The following is a 10,280-nucleotide window of genomic DNA, read 5'->3' as shown; positions in this document are numbered from 1 at the left end:
TCTCACTCGGGGGCTTAGCTGCAGCCTCGTGCTCGCCTAAGTTATAAAAATCCTACCGAGTGAAGAGCAACCCTCTCACTCGGGGGCTTAGCTGCAGCCTCGTGCTCGCCTAAGTTATAAAAATCCTACCGAGTGGTAAGCCAGCCTTCCACTCGGAGGCTTAGCTGCAGCCTCGTGCTCGCCTAAGTTATAAAAATCTTACCGAGTGGAGAGCAACCCTCTCACTCGGGGGCTTAGCTGCAGCCCTGCGCTCGCCTAAGTTACAAAAATCCTACCGAGTGAAGAGTGACAATCTCACTCGGAGGCTTAGCTGCAGTCCAAGCGCTCGCCTAAGCACAGGCACCTTGCTTTGAACCTGCAAAAGACATTTTGAGCCGAAGGCAATCATGTTCAAGCGCCAAATTCAAGTTTGAATCGATATCTAAAGGAACCGAAAGTGCTCAGGCGTCAAGCCTGTTAAGGTTTGTCGGTTACAATTCCACTCGGCATACCGAGGCAAATTTAAAGTGTCGAGCCAGAAGAAGTTTTTTACCCCTCCTGTGGAGGGCTGGAAGGTGCAACAAATTCATCAAGGTCAATTCCATCGGCGATCCGAGTGGCAGCTGCAAGGAAAGTCTCCATAAAGGACCTGAAGTCGTGCTTCTTAGTATTGGCCACCCGAAGGGCCGCCAGCTTCTCCTCTCGTGCATCTTTGCAGTGGACTCGGGCCAGACACAGAGCGACATCTGCACCACACCGAGCCGAGGACTTCTTCCACTCCTGCACTCGACCAGGGATCGCGTTCAAGCGAGCCATCAGCGACTCAAGGTCATTCTGAAGTGTCTCCTCAGGCCAGAGCGTCGAGTCGATGCGAGATGTGGCGGCCTTCAGCCTTGCGAGATAGTCCACGACAGCTGCGACACGAGACTCCAGTCGGAAAACATCCATGGCAACTTCGTCGTTCACCGGAGAATTGACGGGGTCAAGGTTTGGCTCCAGTCGGCTGGTTTCCTCTTCAAAGTTTTGACAAAATTCTGCAAGGGTGATCACTAAGTCAAGGGGATAGTCGAATGGAAGAAGCCACAGTTGGAAATATTTGCCAAACATGGAGGTTTACCTTCAAGCATAAGAAACAGCTTCTTGGCAAGGCCACTCAGGAAGGCCTCCAGTTCAGTTTTCTTCTCAGTCAATTTGTTGACTTGGTCGGTCAAGGCAGCTTTGTCAGTTCTCAGTCGACTGACTTCCTTGTTGGCAATCCCAAGAGCAGTTTTCAGATTGGTATTGTCTTGTTCGAGCTTGGTGACTGAAGCTAACTTCTCGTCAGCAAGCTTGATCTTCTCAGCTAGCTCAAGGTCTTTCTTCTGCTGGGCCTCCCTTACCTTACCTGCAAGTTACAGCGAGATCAGATGCCGAAACAAGCAAGGGGAAAAGCAGTCGTCAGGGTCTCACCAAACATACCTTCGGTCTCCTCCTTTGCCTTTGTCAGCTTCTCCTGAACCAGCTTCAAGCTCAGCTCGACTTGAGTATGTTTTTGTTCCAGCTCTGAGTAGCGAGCCACAAGATCACAGGAGTTCTGCGAAGAACCAATCGACTAAACGTCAAATGTAACTCACTTCCGAGTGAAAAAGGGAAAAACACACGTTTCTAAGACTACAGCCGAATACAAGCATTCGACCATAGTCTCGGGGACTACACCAAGTGGGTGCACTCAGCGTGCCCCCACTAATCCTGTTGAAGACAAAGTCGACCAGTCGACCTCAAAAAAAAAACAGTGTGCGAGACGCATTCTCTAAGACTGTGATCAACTGCAAGCAGTCGACCACAGTCTCGGGGACTACACCCAGTGGGTGCACTCAGTGTGCCCCCACCGGTTTGCGAAATCCAGTCGACCAGTCGACTGACAGAAAGATTGACATCATAAAGCCTAAGGCCGACTGCCAGCAGTCGACCTTAGCCTTGGGGACTACACCCAGTGGGTGCACTCAGCGTGCCCCCACCGGTTTGCGAAATCCAGTCGACCGGTCGACTGTCAGAAAGATTGACATCATAAAGCCTAAGGCCGACTGCCAGCAGTCGACCTTAGCCTTGGGGACTACACCCAGCGGGTGCACTCAGCGTGCCCCCGCTAACACGGAGTTTATTCGACACACCCAGTGGGCGACTAATATAAATTCCGGAAAAGAAAAGTTTTTGGTAGCATATCCAACAGAACAAACAGCGGTCGACTGACCTGGACATTGCTTTGGAGGGCAGAACTGGCGTCATAGGCTGCCTGGCTCGCGTCCCGGATGGTCTTCAGCTGCTCCATCATGAGTCCCGCCTGGCGTATCGCCTCCTTCGCTGCGCCAGCTTGGTCCTCTGGGACGTGGTGCGTCATGTAGAGGGAAGGCTGCTGAGCACTCGTCAGTGGATTCGCGAAGGTCACCGTGTGTCGAGTGGTGTGCTCTTCCTCCACAGTCAGAATTTCAGGCGCCGGCACATCCTGAGGCACCTTACTGGTGGACGCTTTCCGACTCCTCCTGTGCTTCAGCGGCTCTTCATCCTCATCATCATCAGGAAGATCGATAACGGTGTTGGGTGGAGCTGCGGAGAAGGATCAGGATCAGAGATCGCGAGTCAGTCGACTAAGAATGGTATTAAGAACACAGTACCTGGATTCGAAGTTGCTGCATCCTCCATCTCGTGGTCATCGGCCCGGGCCGAAGTCTCAGAGGTAGCAGCACTGCAACTCCAAAGGATCAGTCGACTAACCTCAGCGTCGACCAAAGATAAAGTTCGCACAAGAATAAGAAAATATGAGCAACACAATTACCCTGATATGATGGGGATGGACACCTTCATCTTCGGCAGGAGCTTGGTCGGCTTCGATGAGGCCGCCCTGGGCTGCTTCAGCGCCTTTTCAGTCGGCGCCGGAGAGGTGGTCCGAGGGCGCTTGGTCGACTGAGTGGCGGTCGCAACCCCCTTACCACGTTCGGTCGAAGGGTCGTGGACAAGCTTCGACCGCCTTTCTGAGCGCGGTGGAACGACCTCCTCCTCCTCTTCTTCCTCGTCCTCGATGTCATCTTCATCACCTTCATCGTCGTCATCGTCGTCATCATCCCCTGCAGCATCCGAGTCCCATTCCTCCTCTTCCTGGCTCTCGCCCCCGCTCGCCTCGCCCCCGCTCGCCTCGCCTTCCTCAGTCGAAGCTTGTGCCCCATTGGGCATCGAATACAGCTCGGTGAAGGCCTAGCAGACGCCCAAACAAGGATCAGTCGACCAGTCGGCAGGGTTAGCAGAAATGAATACGACAAGGGCACAATGGAAAGCAGAGCAAGTGTACCTTGTTTGGGTCGCTGTTGTGGTCGAGTGGAGGAATCCTTCTGGCTCCGCGCGGGTTGTCCCTGTTTCCGGTAACGGCTACCATCCATCTTTCCAGAGTGGCGTCGTCGACTTCTTCTGGATGGACTCTAGTCTCGTCTTCGGGCCCACAGTACAACCACATGCAGTGGCTCCGGAACTGGAGAGGCTGGATGCGACGCTTGAGGAAAACCTCCAAGAGGTCCATGCCTGTCACACCCTCCCGAACCAGCTGCACCACGCGCTCCATCAACATCTTCACGTCGGCTTTCTCCTCCGGAATCAGCTTCAGAGGGGAGGGCTTGTTCACTCGGTCCATGGTGAACGGAGGGAGTCCACTCGACTGCCCTGGCATCGACTGGACCTGGCAGTAGAACCAAGTCGACTGCGAGCCTCTGACGGACTCGGGAAAGGACATGGGCGGGAAGGTGCTATTATTCCTCACCTGAATCCCCAGGCCCCCACACATTTGGACGACTCGGGTCTTCTCGTCACCTGGGCTCGCCTTCTTCACGGTCTGAGAGCGACACGTGAAGATACATTTGAATAAACCCCAGTGCGGTCAACAGCCCAAGAAACCCTCACACATGGACATGAATGCAGCAAGGTAGGCAATGGAGTTTGGGGTAAAGTGGTGGAGCTGCGCTCCAAAGAAATTCAAGAAGCCACGGAAGAAAATGCTTGGCGGCAAGGAAAACCCACGATCAACATGAGTGGCCAGAAGCACACACTCACCCTCTTCTGGCTGTGGCTGCCACTCCTTCCCCGGCAACCTCGCAGCTCCGTGAGGGATCAAGCCCTCGTTGGCCATGTCGAGGAGGTCCTTCTCCGTGATGGTCGACTGGATCCAGTCTCCTTGGACCCAGCCTTTCGGCAGGCGGGATCTGGACGAGGACCCTCTGCGGCTGGTGGATCTCCCCTTCGCCTTCTCCGACGCCGACGCCTTCTTGGCACGCTCCAGCGCCGCCGTCTTCTCCTTGGCCATAGTCGCCGGTGAGATGCACGAAGGGAAGTGGTGCGGGGGCGAGAGCGAGCACGCTGAGCAGGGAGGAAGGAAGCAGAGGAAGAGAGGGAGAATGCTGAGGCGCAGCACAGAAATCCTCGCCGGGCACATTTATAAGGTCCCTTCCGAGTGGCTGACATGTGGGCCCGGTCGATCTAATCATATCTGTGAGCAGTTATGAGGACTGGATACGTGGCGAAAAAGGCGGCGCGGAGATTGAGGCGTCTATGCCCCGTCTCATCCGAATGCCGCGGTCTGCCCCGCTTCGCGCGCGCCCCCAAATTTCGCGCCCCGCGGAATCCGCGAGCAACAAGTCAGTCTGTCAGACGCGGTGTTTCCGGCGATCCGTCGCTCGGAGATCGTCGAAGCTCGAAAGATCACTCGACACAAAAATAGAATGGATCGAGTCGACCGAAGACAAATTGCTCCCTATCAACGAAGAGATTCTTTGATCCAGAACAGCGCACAACTAGAGCGCAAAGGTTAATCGGAAACGACATCAACTCCTTCTTCACTCGAAGCCTCAATCCATTCGGGGGCTAATGATGGGGTTATGTACCTAGGGTAGGGTCATGGACCTGTTCCAAGTAACTTACCCTAGGACATCCCTAGAAGAGGTCGCCTTCCAGTCGACCAACGAGGATTCACTCGACTGGCCTGAAGGACTCGACCACGAAGACTCACTCGACCACCAGGAGGTCAAAAGGCACTCTGCACCGCAACGGCCTGTAATTAAAGTAGACTTTATGATAGTAAAGGCACTTTATGTGGGGCGTTACCAGTAACGCCCCAGACTTAACTCACCTTAAACCCTCTCCTACGTGGGCTGGCTGGGGTCCTGGCGCACTCTATATAAGCCACCCCCCTCCACAGACAGAGGGGTTCGGCACCTTGTAATCCATTCATTCATAATCCACTCGACCGCCTCTGGGCTCCGAGACGTAGGGCTGTTACTTCCTCCGAGAAGGGCCTGAACTCGTACATCCTTTGTGCTTACAACCTCTCCATAGCTAGGACCTTGCCTCTCCATACCTACCCCCCACTCTACTGTCAGGCTTAGAACCACGACATAACCCACCTAGCATGGAAGATACAAATAGCCCCCGGTCACTACATGAGCGATTCGGGCATACAAAACAAATTATTATTTGAAGGTTTAGAGTTCGGCACATGCAAATTTACTTGGAATGGCAAGTAAATACCGCATATAGGTATGTATGGTGGACTCATATGGAACAACTTTGGGTTTAAGGAAGTGGATGCACCAGTAGTATTCCCGCTTAGTACAAGTGAAGGCTAGCAAAAGATTTAGACGCGGCCAACTAGAGAGCGACAACGGTCATAAACATGCATTGAGGTTAATCAACATTGAGTGCAAGCATGAGTAGGATATAAATCGCCATGAACATAAATATCGTGGATGCTATGCTGTTATTGATTCAACTACATGGGTGAATGTGTGCCAAGTCAAGCCACTTGAATAATTTAGAAGAGGATACCATCCTATCATACAACATCATAACCATTTTAAAATGCATGTTGGCACGCAAGATAAACCATAATACACCCCTAGATAATTAAGCATGGCATGAGTAACTATAATCTCTAATTGTCATTGCAAACATGTTTCATTCATAATGGTCTGAATTAGGAATGATGAGCTAATCATATTTACAAAAACAAAATAGGTCGAGTTCATACCAGCTTTTGTTCATCTCAATAATTTCATCAAATTTCATCATTATTGCCTTTCACTTGCACGTTCGAACGATGGGAATAATAATAAGAGTGCACATGCATTGGACTAAGCTGGAATCTGCAAACATTTATTCAAAGGAGAATAAAAGGTAATATGGGCTCTTTGTTAGATCAACAATAATGCATATGAGAGCCACTCAATATTTTCATCGTGGTCCTCTCCTTACAACCCATAGAAAATAAAAAAAAATCTAAGAAACACACTGAAATATTTTTTGAGTTTTTGTTTTTCTGAAAAAAGCAAATTAACAAAAACAAAAAAAACTATTTACACGGGAAAGCTCTCAACAAGCAAAAGAAGAACGAGTAATATTTTTGGGTTTTCTTTTAATGCTACAACTAATTAAGAACTAGAAAGGAAAACTAAAAAGAATTAAGAAGTATTTTTTTGTATTTTCTCAAAGGTTTTTCAAACACACAAGAAGAAAGCAAGAAGCTAAGCTAACATGGATAATACAGTGACAAAGTATGAACACCAACAACTAGAATGAATGTGTGATACATGAATGTAATGTCGGTGAGAAATACGTAATCCCCCAAGCTTACGCTTTTGGCCTAAATTAGTCTATGGCGATGGCTGGCCTGGATAATATCCAGAGTTGTAGTTGGGGTTATACTCAATGGCAGCTGCCACCGCTTGGTGGGCAGCCTCATGAAGGCGGGCGGTCTCCCTTGCCCTCTCATACCCGTCTGCCTCCTCACTGGTTATGAAGTATCTTCGTTTTACCTAAAAGTAAAAGAAGCCAGGAACTGGAAGTCTGACAAGAAGTTCGGCAGGCCGGCGTTATGCACGCATATATATCAAATTCTTCCTTGAAACCTGCACGAGTCATGAAATGATCCAACGACCATTCGCAAGGCCGCACTAGAGCTTCCCACTGTGGTTCAAGGTGTGGCTCTTGTATCGCGGGTCTTGCAGATTTCTTCTTCTGCGAGGAACCACCTTGGAACACCTTCCTAAACATTTTCGTCCTCTGAAAAATTTCTGAAATTTTTTAGTGACTCAAAATAAAAGTGAACCAAACTCAACCAAACTAATATCAACTACTCCCACAAGTGTCTAGACACTATATCATGCAACAAAACTACCTTGGACCATATAAATTTTACATGCAAGCTCAAGAGCAAGGTCACCACAGCAGCAAAAATTTGCAATATATAAAAGCAATAGAACAAAAAATAATTGGATGACTGGACGAGTCACATACCGGTGAACAATCCCCCAAAACAGTTTTGCAAATAGAGCTATGAGGAAGGAGATAAAAAATGGTAACAAGATGAGTAAGAACACGGGTTTGAGTTGGTGGTGATTTTTTCTAGAGGAAGACGAAGTGGATGGGTGGCTGGAATAAGTGAGGGGACCCATGTGGGACCCACAATCCCTCTAGGCGCGCCCAGGGGGTGGGTGCGCCCTTGGGCTTGTGGCCCACTGGTACACCCCCCTCAGGTGTGTTCAGTTCCAAAAATTCTTAAATATTCTACAAAAAAGATACTAAATTGTTAGGGCATTTGGAGAACTTCTATTTTCTGGTCATTTTTTATTGCACGGATAATTCAAAAAACAGAAAAATAATAGCATTTCTACTTTATTAATTCTAAATAACAGAAAGTAAAAAGTGGGTACAGAAAGTTGTGTCTCTAAATTCTTCCATCTCATGGCCCTCAAAAGGAATCCATTAATAAGGTTGATCAAGTCTTATTAACAAACTTCTTTCGAATGACATGAAATTGGAGAATTTTTGAATAACACTAGGTTACCTCAACGGGGATATGCATGTCCCGAACAGTAAGAATATCATATTCCTTTTTGATAGTAGGAATAGGAGATTTAAAACCTCCAATGACAATTGTTGGAATTTCTCCAATAGGGTTGATACTATTCATTTGAGGTTGTTTCTTTGGAAAGTGTATGATATGCTCATTACCATTAACATGAAAAGTGACATTGCCCTTGTTGCAATCAATAACAGCCGCTGCAGTATTCAAAAATGGTCTACCAGGGATGATCAACATAATGTCGTCCTCAGGTATAACAAGAATAACAAAGTCCGTTAAGATAGTAACATTTGCAACTACGACAGGTACATCCTCACAAACACCGATGGGTATGGCAGTTGATTTATGGGCCATTTGCTAACAGATTTCAGTTGGTTTCAACTTATTCAAATCAAGTCTTCGATACAAAGAGAAAGGCATAACACTAACACCGGATCCAAGATCACATAAAGCAGTTTGAACATAGTTTCATTTAATGGACCATGGTATAGTTGGTATTCCTGGATCTCCTTGTTTCTTAGGTATTCCACCCTTAAATGTGTAATTAGCCAGCATGGTGGAAATTTCAGCCTCCAGTAGCTTTCTTTTATTAGTAACAATATCTTTCATATACTTGGCGTAAGGAGACATTTTCAGCATATCAGTCAAACACATGCACAAAAACACAGGTCTAAGCATTTCAACAAAGCGCTCAAATTCTCCATCATCCTTTTTCTTGGATGGTTTAGGAGGAAAGGGCATGGGTTTCTGAACCCATGGTTCTCTTTCTTTACCATGTTTCCTAGCAATGAAGTCTCTCTTATCATATCTTTTATTCTTAGATTGTGGGTTATCAAGACCAACAACAGGTTCTATCTCCACATCATTATCATTACTAGGTTGAGCATCAACATGAACATCATCATTATCATAATTACTAGGCTCGTGTTCATCACCAGATTGTGTCTCAGCATCAGAAATAGAAATATCATTTGGATTCTCAGGTGTGTCTGCAATAGGTTCACTAGAAGCATGCAAAGTCCTATCATTATTCTTTTTCTTTTTAGATGGACTAGGTGCATCAGTATTAATTCTCTAAGAGTCTTGCTCAATTCTCTTAGGGTGACCCTCAGGATACAAAGGTTCCTGAGTCATTTTACCTCCCTTAGTCACAACTCTAATAGAATGATCATCCATTTTATTATTCATCGAATCTATAGAGAGAATTTACCTCTACTACCTGTGTCGGGATATTGAGACCATGTATTTATTCAATAGGTGGTAAATTCTTAACATCTTCAGCTTTAATATCCTTTTCTTTCATAGATTTCTTTGCCACTTGCATATCTTCAGGACTGAGAAATAGAATATCTCTCTTCTTCAGAGTTAGCTTAGTAGGTGTTTGAGGAAGAGTCCAATCATTATCATTACTCAATATATTATTCAATAGTACTTTAGCTTGTTCAACAGTCCATTCCCTAAAAACACAACCAACACAACTATCTTGGTGGTCCCTAGAAGGATCGGTTAGTCCATTATAAAAGATATCAAGTATTTGATTTTTCTTGAGAGGATGATCAGGAAAAGCATTAAAGCAAAGTGCTTAGTAACAAAGTACTACAGTAGTCACAGTAACAGTGGCAAAAGTAATAGTAGCAGTTTTGTAGTGATGGTAATGACAGTAGCAACGAAAGTAACTCAGCAAAGATCAATATGTGAAAATCTCATTGGCATTGGATCAACGATGGATAATTGTGCTGGATAATATTCATCATGTAGCAGTCATAACATAGGGCGAAACAGAACTAGCTCCAATTCATCAATATAATGTAGGCATGTATTCCATATAACGTCATACGTGCTTATGGAAAAGAACCTGCATGACATCTTTTGTCCTACCTCCCATGGCAATAGGGTCCATAAGGAAACTAAGGGATATTAAGGCCTTTTAATACAGAACCAGAACAAAGCATTAGCACTTAGTGAATACATGAACTCCTCAAACTACGGTAATCACCGGAAAGAATCCCAATTATTATCACCTTGGGATATGCGGATCATAACATGTAATAGGTGTCTACAACTTGCATGATCGGATCAAGAACACATATATAATCATGAAAATGTAAAAGGTTCAGATCTGAGTTCATGGCACCCGGGCCCTAGTGACAAGCATTAAGCCTAGCAAAGTCATAGCAACATCAATCTCAGAACATAGTGGATGCTAGGGATCAAACACTAACAGAACTAACTTTATTACATGATAAATCTCATCCAAACCATCACCATCCAGCAAGCCTAAGAAGGAATTACTCACTCCCGGTGGTGAGCCTCACAAAATTGGTGAAAGAGGAAGGTTGATCATGACGATGGCGAGGGATTCCCCTCTTCGGAGCGCCAAACACACTCCAGGCCAGCCCTCCCGAGGAAGACCAGGAGGCGGTGT

Source organism: Triticum aestivum, chromosome 1B, assembly GCF_018294505.1.
Source record: "Triticum aestivum cultivar Chinese Spring chromosome 1B, IWGSC CS RefSeq v2.1, whole genome shotgun sequence".
NCBI lineage: Eukaryota > Viridiplantae > Streptophyta > Magnoliopsida > Poales > Poaceae > Triticum > Triticum aestivum.
Note: the sequence above shows the minus strand (reverse complement) of the source record.